The sequence below is a fragment of the Schistocerca gregaria genome, chromosome 5, assembly GCF_023897955.1.
Source record: "Schistocerca gregaria isolate iqSchGreg1 chromosome 5, iqSchGreg1.2, whole genome shotgun sequence".
NCBI classification, from domain to species: Eukaryota; Metazoa; Arthropoda; class Insecta; order Orthoptera; family Acrididae; genus Schistocerca; species Schistocerca gregaria.
In genome coordinates, this window is record NC_064924.1 from 48,270,305 (window position 1) to 48,289,703 (window position 19,399).

General features: G+C 45.0%; 1 protein-coding gene across 1 annotated transcript in view; it reads right to left on the minus strand.

Moving 5' to 3' along the window:
- LOC126273217 (uncharacterized) overlaps positions 1–19,399 on the minus strand; it is a 109,375-nt gene that overhangs the window by 44,290 nt on the left and 45,686 nt on the right. The gene's annotated exons all lie outside the window — the stretch shown is intronic.

The window sequence follows — 19,399 nt, forward strand, 5'->3', positions numbered from 1 at the left end:
TCATTGCAATTAAGAAAAATTGGAAGATTTATTCAAGAGAAAAAGTTTCGCAAACTGAGCAAGTCACTCATGCATTGCTCCACCTTTGGCCCTTAGCAGTTATTAAACGTGCCAATGACATAGTTGTTGGATGTTGTCAATTGGGGAGAGATCCGGCGACCTTACTAGACGAGGTAGGATTTGGGAAGGACAAAGACAAGCGGAAGAAACTGTCGCCGTCTGCGAGCAGGCATTATCTTGCTGAAATATAAGCCTAGGTTGGCTTGCTATGAAGGGAAACAAAGTGAGGCGTAGAATATCAACGATTTGCCTCTGTGCTGTAGGGGTGCCGCAGATGACAACCAGTGGAGTCCTGCTACGAAATGAAAGGACACCCCAACCATCACTCCTGGTTGTCTACCCGTACGGCTGGTGACAGTCAGGCTGGTACCACACTGCTGTCCAGAGCGTCTACAGACATGTGTTCGCTGGTCATGAGGTCTCAGTCCGGTGTGGGGCTCATCATGTAGAGTCTTGCACCCCAAGGGGAGCAAGGGAGAGGCGTTAGCGGTGGCTGGTATCCTCTTTCTACAACACAAATGCACATGTGGATTAATACGGTTCTTTATTTGCAGAACTGGAAACATTTACTTAACTTGAATGGAGTCCATTTGTTGTGGTACAAGCTCATCAGTAATAGCTCTCTTCTTTCAGTTATATGTCAGCCTCGGTAATCTTGCCACTACAAACTTTATTTTCTCTCTGATAGTCCTGCTATAGTCACTAATCTGGCCGCTATGTACTGTCATAGCCTGTGATCAACTAAACCTGCTCTGCGAGTAAACTGACAGACACCAAACTGGATGAGTGAGTGTGGCCCTCCGGTCGGCAGCGGCGTCCTAAACACATGCCGTCGAGAGGACGTTGGCGGCAGGTTGCTTGTGGGTGTGTCTCTGGCCTCTCTCGTGATAGGCGCTTGGTACAGAGCCTACTAATTGAACTTTGTGCTTCATCTTTGCCAACAGGTGTGCTGCCGACAGCTTAGGCCAGCACACAGAACTCAAGGCAATTGTACCCCAGCCAAATATCAGGAAGAAGACGTGCCTGGAGACACCTCAGACAGCAGTGTGGTGACGACCTGACTACCGCTCGCCATACGGGCCAACAACTAGGAGTGATCCTCTGGGATGTAGTTGTTTTCGTAGCAGGACCCCTTTGGTTGTCATAAGTGACACTCTTACAGCACAATTGTATGTCGACGACATGCCATGGCAAGCTACCCTGTGCTTACATTTCAGCAAGATAATGCATGTCTGTACACGGTGAGAGTTTTCACTGCTTGTGTTCGCACTTGCCGAGTCCTGCCTTGGTGAGCAGTGTGGACGATCTCTGCCCAGTGGAGAGCGTTTGGAGCATGTATGTCGGTATGTCGTTTCAGTTGGGATAACACCTTCTTCAGGATAACAGTAACTACCGTTTGTGCATAGTGGACATCGTCAAGCTAAAACTGCTAATCCATAAAATATCGTCAGGCTATAAAAAATTAAAATTAATATTTAACCATGTCTAATTCTGTTTTGACATTGGTACGGAAGTAGGACGATGCAACATGGAATGGAAGACAGCATGTGTGTGTGTGTGTGTTATTGGGTGTTGCAAATGTGATGAGCATTTTCCGTATTCCTAAGATGTCGGACACTGGTTCATAAAACTTCGCTAACAGTAACCAAGAACTGCTCTCGCAGCGCTATGTTGGCGGGGAGACCGCACGGGACATTCCTCGCACGGTGACCGGACACACGCTGAAGACCGCAAGGCTCCTGAGAAGCCTCCGAGCGACGGCCAAGGACGAGGGCGGCGGACTGCGGCCGGAGGAATGTTTACATCGCTGCCGGCTCTATCGTACAAATCGCGCTCCCGGAACGACTGCGCGAGGGTCGTTTGCTGTATTGGCCGGCCATCAGCGCGGCCGGCGGCCGTAAGTCAAGGCGCGCAGCCGCCCGGGGGACGCCGCAGTGGACAAACACCGTAATGAAGCCGGCCGCCGTCAATCGATAGCGCAGCGCCCGACGGCCCACACCTGCGCGCCAAAGAAACAGGCCGGGCACCGAGCGGCCTGGAAGACGCTCTGAGCGCGAGGGTTCCCCACCGTAGAAACTGATGCACTCTAACACGACAAACAACGCACCACAAAGGAATCAACCGTACGGGACAGAAATCGATAGGTGTGATGTACATGTACAGAAAACAAAGTACATTCTCAGAAAAACAGCGTGACTGATTAGAGAGAAAGAGTTTCACAACATAAGCAAGTCAATAATGTACTGGTGCACCTCTGGCAGTTATGCAAGCAGGTATCCGCCTTGCTATGAACTGATAGAGTTTCTGGGTGTCCTCCTGAGGGGTATCGTCCCAAATTCTGTCTAATCGGGGCGTTAGATCGTCAAAATTCCGATCTGGTTGAAATGGCTCTGAGCACTATGGGACTTAACTTCTGGGGTCATCAGTCCACTAGAACTTAGAACTACTTAAACCTAACTAACCTAAGGACATCACACACATCCATGCCCGAGGCAGGAATCGAACCTGCGACCGTAGCAGTCGCGCGGTTCCAGATTGTAGCGCCTAGAATCGCTCGGCCACTCCGTCCGGCTTCCGATCTGGTTGGAGCACCTCCACATCTACATCTACATCCATACTCCGCAAGCCACCTGACGCTGTGTGGCGGAGGGTACACTGAGTACTTCTATCGGTTCTATTCCAGTCTCGTATTGTACGTGGAAAGGATTGTCGGTATGCTTCTGTGTGGGCTCTAATCTCTCTGATTTTATCCTCATGGTCTCTTCGCGAGATATACGTAGGAGGGAGCAATATACTGCTTGACTCTTCGGTGAAGGTATGTTCTCGAAACTTTAACAAAAGCCCGTACCGAGCTACTGAGCGTCTCTGCTGCAGAGTCTTCCACTGGAGTTTATCTATCATCTCCGTAAATTCTTGGTAAACGGTGCAAATATGGCTGTTGATTATTAAAATTAATATTTATACAGTTGCTGACAGGGCCACGAAATGTTGAAGATATATAGTTAAATGTGTTTCATAAAGCAATGACAATATCCCTGACTTAATTGACAACATTCTACATAACAAACAAAGGAGAACAGTGATGTCAAACGAAACACCTTTCAGCCGTCTAGTTTCCAAACTTATTTTATTTGGCTATTAGTTTCGGCGATACACTACGCCATCTTCAGGCCCCTGACCAACATGTGGGAAGATTCCACATCGGTTCTGGTCAAAACACTGGCCAACAGTACTGCTATTACTAGAATTATGTTTGCTATATCGAACACGTCAAACAACATGTGCCGACCAAATGATGGTTTACGTCATCGCTATAGCAAGCAGAAATCTACTAATACCAGTATTGCTGGCCCATGTTTTTACCGGAACCGAAGTGGAATCTAGACGGCTTGGAAACTAAGTTTGGAAACTAGACGGCTGAAAGATGTTTGAACTGGGTGTTGCATGATGTCCTTAGGTTAGTTAGGTTTAAGTAGTTCTAAGTTCTAGGGGACTGAAGACCATAGATGTTAAGTCCCATAGTGCTCAGAGCCATTTGAACCAACCAAAGATGTTTGATTTGATATCCTGTTCAAATGGCTCTGAGCACTATGCGACTTAACTCCTGAGGTCATCAGTCGCCTAGAACTTAGAACTAATTGAACCTAACTAAGTTAAGGAGATCACACACATCCATGCGCGAGGCAGGATTCGAACCTGCGACCGTAGCGGTCGCTCGGCTCCAGACTGCAGCGCCTAGAACCGTACGGCCACACCGGCCGGCTGATATCCTGTATCGATCATCCGAGTCCCGCAGCCATTACTGAAAAGACGGACATACAGAGAAAAGAAGAAAAATGTTGTCCTAAACGTATGCCCCCTCTGCAACAACAGTCATGTATAAAACCAGATGGTGTACTATCCAATATTTAGGAAAGCTGTCCGAAAAATCAGCCAAAAATCTCAAATCCGCAATTACAAAACTTCATTTTATGTAAGAGCCACTACAGTTTACATATGGCGTAACATCTAGGAAAAAAGAAAAAAACAGATTTATTAAGTAACATTGAAACTTTCATTAAGTAACATTGTTGTGTATAAAATAACTTACAATGACTGCAACAAATTGTATATTGGTGCCGGCCGAAGTTGCCGAGCGGTTCTAGGCGCTATAGTCTGGAACCGCGCGACTGCTAGTTAGGTTTAAGTAGTTCTACGTTCTAGGGGACTGATGACCTCAGAAGTTAAGTCCCATAGTGCTCAGAGCCATTTGAGCCAAGAACGGGACCAACGATGACTGAAGAGAATAGTTCAACGTGATAGAAGTGCAACCCTTCTACAAATTGCTGCAGATTTCAATGCTGGGCCGTCAACAAGTGTCAGCGTGCGAACCATTCAACGAAACATCATCGATATGGGCTTTCAGAGCGGAAGACCCACTCGTGTACCCTTGATGACTGCACGACACAAGACGATACGCCTCGCATGCGCCCGTCAACACCGACTGCTGATGACTGGAAATATGTTGCCTGGTCGGACGAGTCTCGTTTCAAATTGTACCGAGCGGTTGGACGTGTACGTGTGTGGAGACAATCTCATGAATCCATGGACTCTGCATGTCTGCGGGGGACTGTCCAAGCTGTGACAAACAGGTGGGGTGACATGGGACCTCTGATACATCTAGGTACGACTCTGAAAGGTGACACGTATTTAAGCATCCGGTCTGCTAACCTGCATCCATTCATGTCCATTGTGCATTCCGACGGACTTGGGCAATTCCAGCAGGACAATGCGACAACCCACTCGTCCGTAATTGCTACAGAGTTGCTCCAGGAACACTATTCTGAGTTTAAAGACTTCCGATGGTTACCAAACTCCCCTGACATTATTGAGCGTATCTTAGATGGCTTGCAACGTGCTGTTCAATATAGATGTCCATCCCCTCGCACTGTTAGGGGTTTACAGGCTGCCCTGCCGGAATCATGCTCTCAATTTCCTCCAGCACTACTTCAGACATTATTCGAGTTCATGCCACGTGATATTGTGGCACTTCCGCGTACTCGCAGAGAACCTACACGATATTAAGTAGGTGTACCAGTTTCCTTGGGTCTTGAGTGTATCTTTTGTAGTTTGGAAGTAATAAATGTTTGAAATCCGTTCCGTTTTTTTAAGAGGTCTGTAGTAGTTTGTCCAGTAAAGTTGCTTATAAGCATCATCGCCGACCTCGCTGAGCCGCATCGCGAGTAGATAGGTCACGTCTGGCTGGCGAGTGGGCATTTCTCCGGCCAGAGGAAGTTCACGCGTGGTGAACTGGGCTCTGGTGAATTCTCTCTCTTGAAGTCGAACCGGCAAGGAGTGAGATGGTAGTAGCAGGATGAAACATTTATATTCCACAAGCCACCCAGCGGTGTCTGGCGGAGGGCACTTTACGTGCAACTGTCATTACCTCCCTTTCCTGTTCCAGTCGCGTATGGTTCGCGGGAAGAACGACTGTCTGAAAGCCTCCATGCGCGCTCGAATCTCTCTAATTTTACATTTGTGATCTCCACGGGAGGTATAAGTAGGGGGAGCAAAATATTCGATACCTCATACAGAAACGCACCCTCTCGAAACTTGGACAACAAGCTACACCGCGATGCAGAGCGCCTCTCTTGCAGAGTCTGCCACTTGAGTTTGCTAAACATCTCTGTAACGCTATCATGCTTACCAAATAACCCTGTGACGAAACGCGCCGCTCTTCTTTGGATCTTCTCTGTCTCCTACGTCAAACTGACCTGGTACGGATCCCACACTGATGAGCAATACTCAAGTATGGGTCGAACGCGTGTTTTATAAGGCCCCAAATTTGAACGTGGACGGTTGGTCTTTCTGAAGACATTTCTGAGTATGGGCTACCATCTTCCTCAATCAGCTTCTTCTCTTTTGTGTACTAAAGAAGTTCGTCTATATAAAGTGATAGTTAACTTCATCAAGAGTACTGGTTACAATCTGTTGTTTTTAATCCTGTATGTAAATTATAAATATGTCTTGCTGATGAAGATATTTCAGAATTGGTGTGAATTGTAAGCCAAGACACTTTTAATTATACTCCAATTCAAATCAATTTTTAAAACATTATGTACAAAACTGTAACAGTTAAGCTTTTTATTCTTGTAAATATGCATTTCTGTATTTGTTTATTCAATTATTTGTACATTGTCACTATGTGTTGCCGATGGCTAAATTGAGTACACACTCAAAGGCCAAATAAAAAAATTGAAAAAAGCCACCTCCTTTGTTGATGGACTATATTTTCTAAGGACTCTCCCAATGAATCTCAACCTGGCACCCGCCTTACCAACAATTAATTTTATATGATCATTCTACTTCAAATCGTTCCGGACCCATACTCGCAGATATTTTACAGAAGTAACTGCTATCGGTGTTTGTTCCGCTATCATATAATCATACAATAAAGTACTCTTCTTTCTATGTATTCGCAATGCATTGCATTTGTCTATGTTAAAGGACAGTTGCCAATCGCTGCACCAAGTGCCTATCGGCTGCAATCTTCCTTCATTTCGCTGCAATTTTCTAATGTTGCAACTTCCCTGTATACTACAGCATCATCCGCGGATAGATGCATGGAACTTCCGACACTATCTACTAGGTCATTTACATTATTGTGAAAAGCAATGGTCCCATAACACTCCCCTGTGGCACACCAGAGGTTACTTGAACGTCTGTAGACGTCTCTCCATTGAGAACAACATGTTGTGTTCTGTTTGCTAAAAACTCTTCAATCCAGCCACACAGCTGGTCTGATATTCCGTAGGCTCTTACTTTGTTTATCAGACGACAGTGCGGAACTGTATCGAACGCCCCCCAGAAGAGATTGTATCTAATATTTTCTGGGTCTCATGAACAAATAAAGCGAGTTGGGTCTCACACGATCGCTGTTTCCGGAATCCATGTTGATTCCTACAGAGTAGATTCTGGGTTTCCAGACATGACATGATACGCGAGCAAAAAACATGTTCTAAAATTCTACAGCAGATCGAAGTCATAGATATAGGCCTATAGTTTTGCGCATCTGCTCGACGACCCTTCTTGAAAACTGGAACTACGTGTGCTCTTTTCCAATCATTTGGAACCTTCCATTCCTCTAGACACATGCGGTACACAGCTGTTAGAAGGGGGGCAAGTTCTTTCGCGTACTCTGTGTAGAATCGAATTGGTATCGTGTGAGGTCCAGTGGACTTTCCTCTGTTGAGTGATTTCAGTTGCTTTTCTATTCCTTGGACACTTATTTCGATGTCAGCCATTTCTTCGTTCGTGCGAGGATTTAGTGAAGGAACTGCAGTGCGGTATTCCTCTGTGAAACATCTTTGAAAAAAAGGTGTTTAGTATTTCAGCTTTACGCGTGTCATCCTCTGACTCAATGCCATTACCATCCCAGAGTGTCTGGATATGCTGTTTTGATCCACTTACTGATTTAACGTAAGACCAGGACTTCTTAGGATTTTCTGTCAAATGGGTACATAGAATTTTACTTTCGAATTCACTGAACGCTTCACGCATAGCCCTCCTTACGCTAACTTTGACATCGTTTTGGCAGTTGTAGGAGCCGTGAGTTCATGCTGTGCCGTCTCTCGGGCACGTGGGACGCTGGAGGGCAGCGAGTTAAGCGATCAGTTGTGCTCGACCACAAAGAGCTGGCAGACGACCATTGCGGCCTGAGGGGCGAATGCTGCAGCGGGTCTCCAGTTCCAGGGGCTTCAGCTCTCGTCTTCTTAACGAGGGTAAGCACTCTCCTGACGAGTCTGCATTTAAGGCGCCGGCTTTACTAGAATTCTGCTGTCCTGCGGTGTCTTTCCTAGTGCAGTTCGCACGTTTTGCAATGTCGCCTGTACTCTCCACGCTGTGTGTTTGCCTAGAGAGTCCTTGATATTTTATCGCGTTTTGCCGACTTACCTTTGCCTGCGTCAAACTGTCGCTACTATCGTCTCGTTTTGTCTAAGATCAGTCATCCACGAACAACGTCCTTCTCATGTGTGTATTGTTGTTTATTTAATGACTCCACACTGATACATGTGCTTATTAATATATTTGTAACAATATTATGAAAAGGACAGTTGCTATTCAACACATAGCAAAGATCTGAGTCGCAGATAGGCACAGCGAAAAGACTGTTGGAAAGTGAGCTTTCGGCGACAAGGCCTTTGTGGAAAACATACAATACACTCACATACACACACTCACGCAAACGCAACTCAGACACACACAGCTGGAGATGGCTTGTGTGGTTTCAACAAAGGCTTTGTAGCCGAAAGCTCACTTTCCGACAGTCTATTTGTTGTGGCTATCTGTGACTCAGCGTCTGCGCTTTGTTGTGTGAATCACCAATCATTTTCATGATATTGTTACATTCCATCCTGAATTTTCCATTGTTTTAGTAATATATTTGGCTCTTTATAAATTTAATGAGTGTTATTGACGCCCTTTGGGCCTATTTGATTGTGACCACATGCGCTCACAGTGTTTACTGAGTAATTACTATCTGCTTCGCGTACGGGAAGCGTTATGTGTTCTGTTTGTGACTGTTATTTGGTATACAGTCCGCAGCTCGTGCTCTTGCAGTAGCTTTCTCGCTTCCCGCGCACGGGCTCCCGGGTTCGATTCCCGGCGGGGTCAGCGATTCTCACTGCCTCGTGATGACTGGGTGTTATGTGTTCTTCATCATCATTGTCTCGCAAGTCGCCGAAGTGGTGTCAACTAAAAAAAAAGGATCTGCAATACATCGGCCGAACTTCCCCGCATGGGCTGCTCTGAGCACTCTACTCTGGTCATCAGTCCCCTAGAACTTAGAACTACTTAAACCTAACTAACCTAAGGACATCACACACATCCATGCCCGAGGCAGGATTCGAACCTGCGACCGTAGCAGTCGCGCGGTTCCGGACTGCGCGCCTAGAACCGCTCGGCCACAACGGCCGGCTCCCCGCATGGGGCCTGCCGGCCAACAACGCAATGCGATCACTTCATTTCATTTGGTACACAGACTGTTCCCGTTGCTTGAATTGTCCTAGGGAGAAACAGATTCCCTTACCTAAATTACGGGGAACCGGACCTGAGATATCGCTGTTGCTTGATTATGTGTACCTTTTCTTATCGTTTTAAAACGGTATTTTATTCGTGTTTTAGAGGCAACTAATCTGAGTTGCTCCGGCGGGCTATTGTGAGGCGTCTTACTTCACGGTGGCCCCCTGGCTGATGCTGGTTAAGCCCGACCATCCGGAGTTGCTCTGAGAGGTTAATGGGTGAATTTACGTCATTTACTAATTTTTGAAATTTAAATTCGAGGTATTTATTATTAATAGAGACAGGATTGTATGCATTTGGATGTTGCATATGCATTTGCGTATTTGGCTCCTCTTTACCGGTTGTTGCATATTTTAACTTATTTGTTTAATCGTCTGGCTAGGACCCCCCCCCCCCCCCCCCCTCCCTGCGGGCAGACCGTTCGCCGGGTGCCGGTCTTTCAATGTGACGCCACTTCGGCGGCCTGCAGGCGAAGAGGATGATGGGATGATGATGAGGACAGCACAGCACCCAGTCCGTGAGCGGAGGAAATTCTCCGACCCAGCCGGGAATTGTATCCGGGCCCAGAGGATTGACAATCCGTCACGCTGAACGTTCAGCTACCGGGGGTGGACGTATTTTAACTAAAAACTAGTGACGCTGCATATTTTTGCTCTATGTTTATAATAATTTGAAGATATAGACGGTCCGTCTGTAGCTCGATCAAGTTTTCATATCTTACAGATTGACCTGGACCTAGAACTGCGTACAGTCGCTAACCGAGAGGCCACTGCCTGGCGAAATCATTACTGAAGAGGAACAGGAACAGGCGGGCAGACTCAATGCTCCTGCGCCCGCGCCCCCGGGCGCAAGCCGGCGTCTGTGGCCGAGCGGTTCTAGGCACTTCAGTCCGGAACCGCGCAACTGCTACGGTCGCAGGTTTGAATTCTGCCTCGGGCATGGATGTGTGAGATGTCCATAGGTTCGTTAGGTTTTAAGTAGTTCTAAGATCTAGGGGATTGATGTCCTCAGAAGTTAAGTCTCATAGTGCTCAGAGACATTTGAACAATTTCAAACTCCGCAAGCTTTTAGTCGCACGTCCATTGTTTCATTTTAGTTTTCTATTTACTTCTAGTCGGTTGAACGTGTTTACGACGTGTAGTGTGTAACGTGTTATGCACCATACCGCCCGAAAAAAGAAATATCGTTTCGTGTGTAGCTCACCACCCTGTAACATTTGCACATGACGGAATTGTTTTATATTGTCGAGTTTTGGAGAAAAACGTTTCGTGCAAAAACAAAAGTTTCAAATAGACCAGCATGTCAAGACAAGTCTTTGTACCGCAGCAACGCAGAAGAGAGGACCACGGCAACAGCTTTTGACAGCAGCAGGGCTGTCCAAAAGTAACCAAAAGAGTGTGTATAACATGGGTCTATGTGAAGCAATATTCCTCTTCACAAACTTGCAAACCCTATCCTCAAAGGCTTCCTGCGCAAATATTGCGTAAATCAAAGTATACCAGATGAATCAAGACTGCGTGAAAATTACATAACGACAGTTTACGTAAATATTCTGGAAAAAATACGCAATGAACTCAAGGACAGCATATCTGGATTTCTGTTGACGAACCAACAGACATATGTGGCCGTTACATTGGAAATTTAATTGTTGGTGCTTCAAAAGAAGAGCCCTCTTCTTCCTATTTAAAAGCATCAAATAATTTGAAAAAGAAAATCATTCTGTCATCACCAGATTTGTGAATGAGGATATTAGAAAAACATTTCCAGAATCTTCTGCAGATCAAAGGGTGTTAATGCTTACTTCAGAAGCTGCTCCCTATATGATCAAAGAATTTGATTCATATGACGTTCTTTGTTCATGGAGGACATCGCCTTGCTGAAGAAACACGTTTCCACGTTTGTAAATATACTGATTTCATTCACAAAGAATGTGTTGCTAAAGGCTCCTGCTCGCATCAAGACCTACAAAGAAAAACTAGCAAATGTGCCTTTACCTCCCGAACCAGTGGTAACTCGTTGGGGTACGTGGGTCTATGCTGTGTTGTTTTACAATGTACATTTCGAGGCCATTAGAGGGGTGGTAAACGACTTCGATAGTGCAGAGGCTTTGGCAGTTTGCCAGTGCAAGGAAGCTTATAATGATTCCTGTGTTAAAACAGACGTTGCTGTGATTAGCATTCATTTTTTCCATATAACTGCAAGTATTAAAAAGCTTGAAACTCAGGGTTTGGCGTTGTGTTAATTGATAAAATTATTCTAGTGAACTCCTCATTGCCAGAGGTATTCCCAAAAAAAAAACTTATAGAAAAGTTTGAAAACATTTTAAATCATAACCCCGGCTTTGAACCCTTGTGCCAGGTTTTATTAATGGCGTGGGTGAACTTTTACCAGAAACAATAATTGCCAACGTAGCACCCAAATTCAAATACTGCCCAGTTACCTCAGTTGATGTAGAACGGTCCTTTTCTGCCTTTAAAAATGTTTTGAGTGATCGAAGAGACAATCTTATTACTGAACATTTGGAACAATACTTGACTGTTTATGTTTGCAGCAGTACAAAAATGTAAAATAAATTGTAAATGATGCTTTGGTCCAATAGTATTAATTAAAAGTTAATACTGTTCAAAAAATTCATGATTGTACTTTGTTTTTTAAATGAAATATTAAAGAGTTTTTGAGCGTGCCCCTCTGCGTGCGTTATATCTCGAAGTTGGTCCAGTACATATCGATTGTTTCGCTGCAACTCACTCACATCGCATCCGCTTGTTACCGATAACAGTAGTAAAGAAGGAACAATTCTTGAAACACGGTATGCACCCCCATTTTGCAAATTTTTAGGTACTAATCCCAGAAAGACCCCCTTCCTCACCTCTACCAGGAAGTATTCAGAAAATGATATCAGCGTTCTAAATGTACCGATTTCTCGCGTGTCTGGCACTCTTCCTCGTAATCAATATTGAGTGGCTCGAATTTGAGATATAATGCACGCAACAGCCACCACATTTTTCAGTTATTTGATCTTGCACATTTCGACACTTTTCATGCATTTTACAGCATTTTTCATGAATGTATGCATGCTTGTTTTATGATTTTTTTGATGCATGTAATCCTTTCTCTAATTATTGACTTCTGTTTAATTTGCTTTGCGTCTCCAAAGTGCAACTAATTTGTTATTCAGCCTTTGCTGCTCTGGAAATTTGCCGTTCAGTTTAAATTTAACTGGGTGCTTCTGCAATTTTGTTGTCTAAAACGAAGTACTAGCTGTTCGATTTAACAAAAAAGGAAATTATTATGTGGAATCTTATGTATGTTTGGGTCTTAAGTGAATCTACTTCGAAATAAATGAGATTTACTAGTGTTTCTGTAATGAACGATTTCAGTCCCCACTCCCCCAGTTCGTCCTTATCCGAACTCAATAGGAGTGCAGTGACACGAACATATATGACAAGCTGCCAACTGTTACGGCATGGGAACCACTGACACTCTTGTTTCTCATTGACCCCTAAATGCAAGTGATTTGCTTAGCAAAATAAGGAGCTAAAAGCACTAACGGAACCAAAACTGCTACAGTCTTCAGGAACTTCTTACGTGTGCTAGGTGAGCCATTGCTTAGCGAGAGACAGTTTCGCGTAGGCTTCTCCTGAAGATGCTGGTCTGGGGGGGAACGCTCTGCAGCGCGTTGCCGGAACCGCCAGACCTGAGGCCGTAAATCACGCCGGAAATAAAGGGCGAACGGCTGAAATCGATGCAGCGGAACTTTGCTGATGACGACGCAGAAAGTGCGGTAAGACGCGGCCGCCGCGCCGCCTGCGATTTAAATATTCGAGCCCCCTCCCCCCGCCTCCTCCCCCTCCCCCCGCCAACTCTCTGGGACTCGCCTGGAGCGGCAGCCTCGGTCTGGAGGCAGTCTGGAGCCGCACACCAGACGCGGCGCAAGGGTCTCTCTGACCGTTGCAAGCTGCACGACTAGGCAGACAGGCAGTGTCCTAAATCTCCTCCTCCACCGTGTTTTTACTTATTTTTCTTAAGTACCGTGGGTCCATCTGAACCAAAGTTACGCGAATCTGGAAGGAGACACTCGGCAAATAATTCACAGAACGCTAAACGCGTCCCTCTTGTAATGCTTAGCGTCGGTGTCGTTTGACTTTGAGTTCCCGGCCTCCATCCCAAGTGAGCATGCCGATTTTTTCTCGGGTGAGAACAGCTAGAACTGGATACACCCAGCTCCGTGAGCAAACTGCGTGTGCTGCACTCCTCGCAAATGTAGAATGTCTTATGTGTGACACAATACTCGAACACTCGAGGACAGTTGCAAGAGACATCAGCGACACACCGCACCAAAATACAAAACGGATCGATTGTCGCCGAGTACTGCCTCGAGCATAACAATCAAATGAAACGCGAGGAGACCAGTTATCGTGCTACAAACGGTGTGATTATGGGACGGTGTAATTAAGGGAACTATCGAAAAAATGCCACCTGGTTTCCAGCTTATCGCCAGTCTTTCGTCAGCGTAACTTACCACTTTTCGCTTCTCGCTTACGGAAGCAGCGACTCAATTTCACCGCGGTGGATTACCCGAGCGTTCTCAGGCGCTGCAGTCATGGACTGTGTGGCTGGTCCCAGCGGAGGTTCGAGCCCTCCCTCGGGCATGGGTGTGTGTGTTTGTCCTTAGGATGATTTAGGTTAATTAGTGTGTAAGCTTAGAGACTGATGACCTTAGCAGTTAACTCTCATAAGATTTCACACACATTTGAACATTTTGACTCAATTTCTTGGACGTTTGCCCTTGCTTCTGGGTCCATTTTTCTGCATGTTATTTTGACGACGGTCCCAGCCATCTTCTTCAGATGCTGTGACTTACGTTGTTAGTGTACTCGCTGCGAGGACTACACAGCAGACCGTGAGGTACTCAGTGTCGCACCGCTAATAGATGTATGACAAGGTCAGAATCCAGAATCCGCTTCATCGTTATTGTCGGTATCACTTAAAAACACTGCCACATTGCCCTTCTTCACAATCCTAATGATGTCTCTGTCAGTGGAAACCGTGCTCAAAACTATATAAACATTCATTGAGACATTCATCTAATTCTTTATTCTCACTAGGCACATGTGAATAACAATCGTCAAAAACCGCCTAAAGTATTTCGAGTCGTTCATTTCATTCAGTTTTCTGAATAGGACCACCTCTAAAAGCAGGAAGACGTTCAAGACGAAAACAGTAACCATTTTAACTATCAAAATACAATAAAAATGCTAAATAAGCAAAACCTCAGTGAAGGCAACCGAGTTTGAAACATTAACAACTTGTGTGAACAATTAAATATACGAAGTACTTGAAACATATTACATCACAGTTCATTTAGAGACAACGTGTAGAAAACACGACTTATCTCGGAATCCGTACGTAACGGATGGTACCCGAAACACAAGGAAGCTCATGACCTGTCCACGATGTGCTGATAGCCGGGTTCGACCCCCAGCACCCACTAAGCCCTTTGATGCTCATTTTGTTTTTGGGGGCCCGCACTGTTATACCCAGAAATGCATATTCTCTCAGTACTTTCCTAATATGAGGTATAAGATGACCTGTGAGATCTTAATAGATTTTGTGCTGGATCCCAACCCTTGCTTAAATTAAAACCTCTGTCCCGACTTGTTACGTTTTTCGATATCTTTATTTCGATAGTCTTCCCACAATTGTGCCGTCTCTACCACGATATTGGTCTCGTCGTGTTTCAACATTATATTCGAGGCTGTGCTTGGCAAGTTGCTGAACTCTCGAAAGCACACTCTCAAACTGAGTGACTGCTCCTGTACGTAAGATATGAAACCGGTTATGCGAAATGGCGTCGACCGGGAAGAGTGGCGATTATTTATTTACGGAGTGCATTTTGCACACATAAAAATAAGAAATCAGTAGACTTGAGGTAATATAACAAATAAGTAACACAATCCGGATATAGGCCCCAAAGTACTGGCTGTACTCTATTGAAGTAATAGGCAACAAAGACAAAGTCAACTCATACTTGAAAATTATTTTTTTAATTCTTTTGAAACCACTTGAAACAGACCCTACGGAATAGGGCATATTTTTTGCACAATGTTTAAGGAAGTGTTATCGTGTGCAAATCGTTTTACGGTGTACCGTTTTCTCCCCATACACCCCATTTTTGTGTTTCTGGAAAGGTCTCTGAAAGCCTGCTCCACTATAATGACAACTAATAATAAAACCCACTCAGTTTCCATCCTGTTACCGAATTCATATACGAGGGCTGTTCGGAAAGTAAGATCCGATGGGGTGCGAAATGAAAACCACAGTGAAAATCCGATGAAGGTTTGTACAGATGTGTTGGACAGTGTCTCTAGTACGCCCGTCTTTTAAGTTATGAGCGCACAGTGAGCACATAGACATGGTTAGAACAGTTGTGTCTCCAGCCAAGTACGAGGGCTTGGTATGAGATTTTGCCTGATGTCATGCAGCCCACATAGCATAACTCTGATACGTTTCCTGCTACAATTCTCGGCCTCACTCTGAAGAGGCAATGAGGATACTCCTGGAGCGTATTCCATGGGAAGTGTTTGATCACCCACAATAGAGCTCGTAATTGACTCTACCTGAGTTTCATCTCTGCACACATGAACAGCTAGTTAAGAAGGCAACGTTCTGGCAAAGACGACGAGCTGTAGACCAGAGTAGAGAATTGGCAGGGAGCACTGGCGGCTTGCTTCTACGACGAGGGTACTGGAAAGTTGGTACAACGCTACGACAAATGTCTAAATTGGAGCGTCGATTATGTAGAGAAGTAGCTGGAAGGTGTAGCCAACTGTTGCAAATAAAACATTTTCGATTTTTAAAAGGGTTTCCATTTTGCTACCGATGGGACCTTTTTTCCCGAATAAACTAAACTCCGTCCGAACAGACCTTGGAAGGCCCAACAGTATCGACTCGCCGCCGTGTCATCCTCAGCTCACATGCGTCACGGGATGCGGATATGGAGGGGCAAGTGGTCAGCACGCCGCTCTCCCAGCCGTGTGTCTGTTTCCGAGACCGGAGCCGCTACTTCTCAATCAAGTAGCTAGGCAGTTTTACCTCACAAGAGCTGCGTGCACCTCGCTTGCCAACAGCGCTCGGTAGACCGGATGGTCACCGCTTAAAGTTCTAGCCCAGTCCGACAGCGCCTAACTTCGGTGATCTGACAGGAACCGGTATTACCACTGCGGCAAGGCCGTTTACTTTCGGAATAGGCCTCGTAATTATACGTTTCAGTGTTGTAGGTGGCTTTGTGAAGCCACACCCTCAATGGGAGGAGATAAAACTTGTGAAATGTAGTTTAAACAAACTGATGCACCTGAAGCTAATCATAATTCATAGACCTCAGAAGCTAGAGTGGGAAAATCTGCAAATCACTTTTTCGTGTACTGCGATTACGAACGAGAGACGACGAACAGATAATGATAATACGTACTTATAGAAGTATTTTTCCCATGATTTTTGTTAGTCGACACTGAGGTAGGCTGAAAATTTCTTAACTGCCACGAAGATGGCGAGTTTCGTTAAAGCTTTGTAAAAACTTCAGCCCTTTGATGAGCAAGGGTACACCAGGACCTGCTGCAAAAGTCGTAGGTTGGCTGAAAAAGTCATTCTACTTTTGTCTATCGACTTTTTTTTTGGAGGGGAGAGGTGTACCGAGGTTTACAAATAGTACTCAAATTGAGCACTGGTCTTCTCTCGCTCACTCTTCGGACGTCCATGAATAAATCAACAAGTGTTATATGCTTTCTGTTCTTTATTGTAACAATAGTAGATACATGCCAACATGTGACTACAGTAAAATGACCGAACGTGTGTTCGTTTTATACAAAATTTTGACCCAATAAATAATTTACAACGCTATATGGCGACAGTTACACAATCTGAATGAATTCAAGCCATAATTACTTCAGGTTCCCCAACTGATTAGGTAAACGTATAGTTCACGCTAAAAGAAATGCCTTCATTCAACTAGTCGAAGAGTGAATACACCAATCAATCGATAACCTGGTACAAGGTATGTTTGCAATAGATCTGTGTCTCAGAACTTGCGTAATAACAAATAACTGTTGATATTTTAACGCATGACTGTCAGCATGTCTGCAGTAAGTACAATCAGTCTCTGGGCCATATGGACCAACAGTTCAGGCGCTGCGTTGTGGCAGTATACGTATTTGACAGCTGAAGCATGAGAAGTTTCGGGAAGGATGACCATTTTGAGTGAGGAGACCATTGAACCATATTGTCGTTCTATCATTTTTTTAAAGTATAACTGATCGCTTATCTGGGTCACCTGACGATAGTTCAAATGGCTCTGAGCACTTTGGGACTTAACATCTGAGTCAGCAACTCGTAGTCGTGAGGTAGCGTTCTCGCTTCCCACGCCCGGGTGCCCGGGTTCGATTCCCGGAGGGGTCAGGGATTTTCTCTGCCTCGTGATGACTGGGTGTTGTGTGATGTCCTTAGGTTAGTTAGGTTTAAGTAGTTCTAAGTTCTACGGGACTGATGACCATAGATGTTAAGTCCCATAGTGCTCAGAGCCATCTGACCCATTTGAACTTAACATCTCAGGTCATCAGTCCCCTATAACTTAGAACTACTTAAACCTAACCTAAGGACATCACACACACCCATGCCCGAGGCAGGTTCGAACCTGCAACCGTAGCGGTTCCAGACTGAAGCGCCTAGAACCGCTCTGCCACACCGGCCAGCTCACCTGACAATGTCAGGTCATACATACAGTATTTAAGCCACGCCCTTTTACTCTCTGAACTATCTGCTAAATCACTGTCCTGAGACTTTTTCAATGATATCTGACGGGAAATAAAATATTTTAATTATTAATCTTTATTTTTCTATAGATAACTGAAGGAAAGCTTCTTTCAGCTAAGCCTTAGAACCTCTAATATTTTGCAGTCGAGTCAAGACTTAAGCAAGGTTCTTTTGCAATGGATGCTAGGTAAAGAGGGGAGTATTTTGCTGTATGATTAGTAATAGTGCTTTTACTTTATCTCTAGATTTGTAAAAGTAAAAATATTTTTTCAGTGATAGGCATCCTGTAGCTTCTGAAAGATGGACTACGAAATGCCCCGGGATTTAAGTTTTAACAGAGCTGTCAATCAGCGACCGCTGTATAATACAAAATTTAGAAAAACATAGCCCTCAGTCGCGAACACAATTAATTTGTAACCTAGGTTTCGGTGTCACAAGGGACACCTTCTACGGACAAAATTAAAACTAGATGTTACAGCATAACGTATCAAAAAATACGAAAGCTGTGGTCATACCTGACAGCGTCAAATAGTCAGAATTAAAATAAAATGCAACCGAGGTGCAAGCCACTAGAGGCTGCCATGTGTCCTCTGTTGACTCTAGCAGCTGGAATCGCTCAAGTCCGTTGGAATGTACAATCAACATAAATGAATGCAGGTAATCAGACGTGAAGCTTACGTACGTTTCAGCTGTCAGACTCGTATCCGGAGTCCCACATCACTCCAACTGGACACGCCTCACACCATTATTGAGCCTCCACCAGCCTAAACAGTCCCCTGCTGATATGCAGGGTCCATGGATTTATGATGTTGTCTCCATAGCCGTACACACCCATCCGCTCGATTCAATTTGAAATGAGATTCGTTTGATCAGGCAACATGTTTCCAGTCATCAACAGTCCAGTGTCGGTACTGATGCACCCAGACGAGGCATAAAGCCTTGTGTCCTGAAGCCATCAAGAGTACACGAGTAGGCCTTCTTCTCCGAAAGCCCATATCGATTAATGGTTCCCACGCTGACACTTGTTGACGGTCCAGCATTGAAATCTGTAGCAAATTGCGGAAGTGTCGCACTTCTGTAACGTTGATTGATTCTCTTCAGTCATCGTTGGTCCTGTTCCCGCAGGATCTTTTTCCGGTCGCAGCGATGTCGGAGATGTGACATTTTGCTGGATTCCCGATCTCCACTTCATCACTACCTCGGAGAGACTGTATCCCATCGCTCGTGTGCCGACTATAATACCACATTCAAACTCACTTAGATCTTAGTTTGGAAATTAGGAGACGAGATACTGGCAGAAGTAAAGCTGTGAGGACGAGGCGTGAGTCGTACTTGGGTAGCTCAGTTGGTAGAGCGCTTGCCCGCGAAAGGCAAATGTCCCGAGTTCGAATCACGGTCCAGCACACAGGTTTAATCTACCAGGAACTTCCACTTAGATCTTGATAACCTGCCGTTGTAGCATCAGTAACCG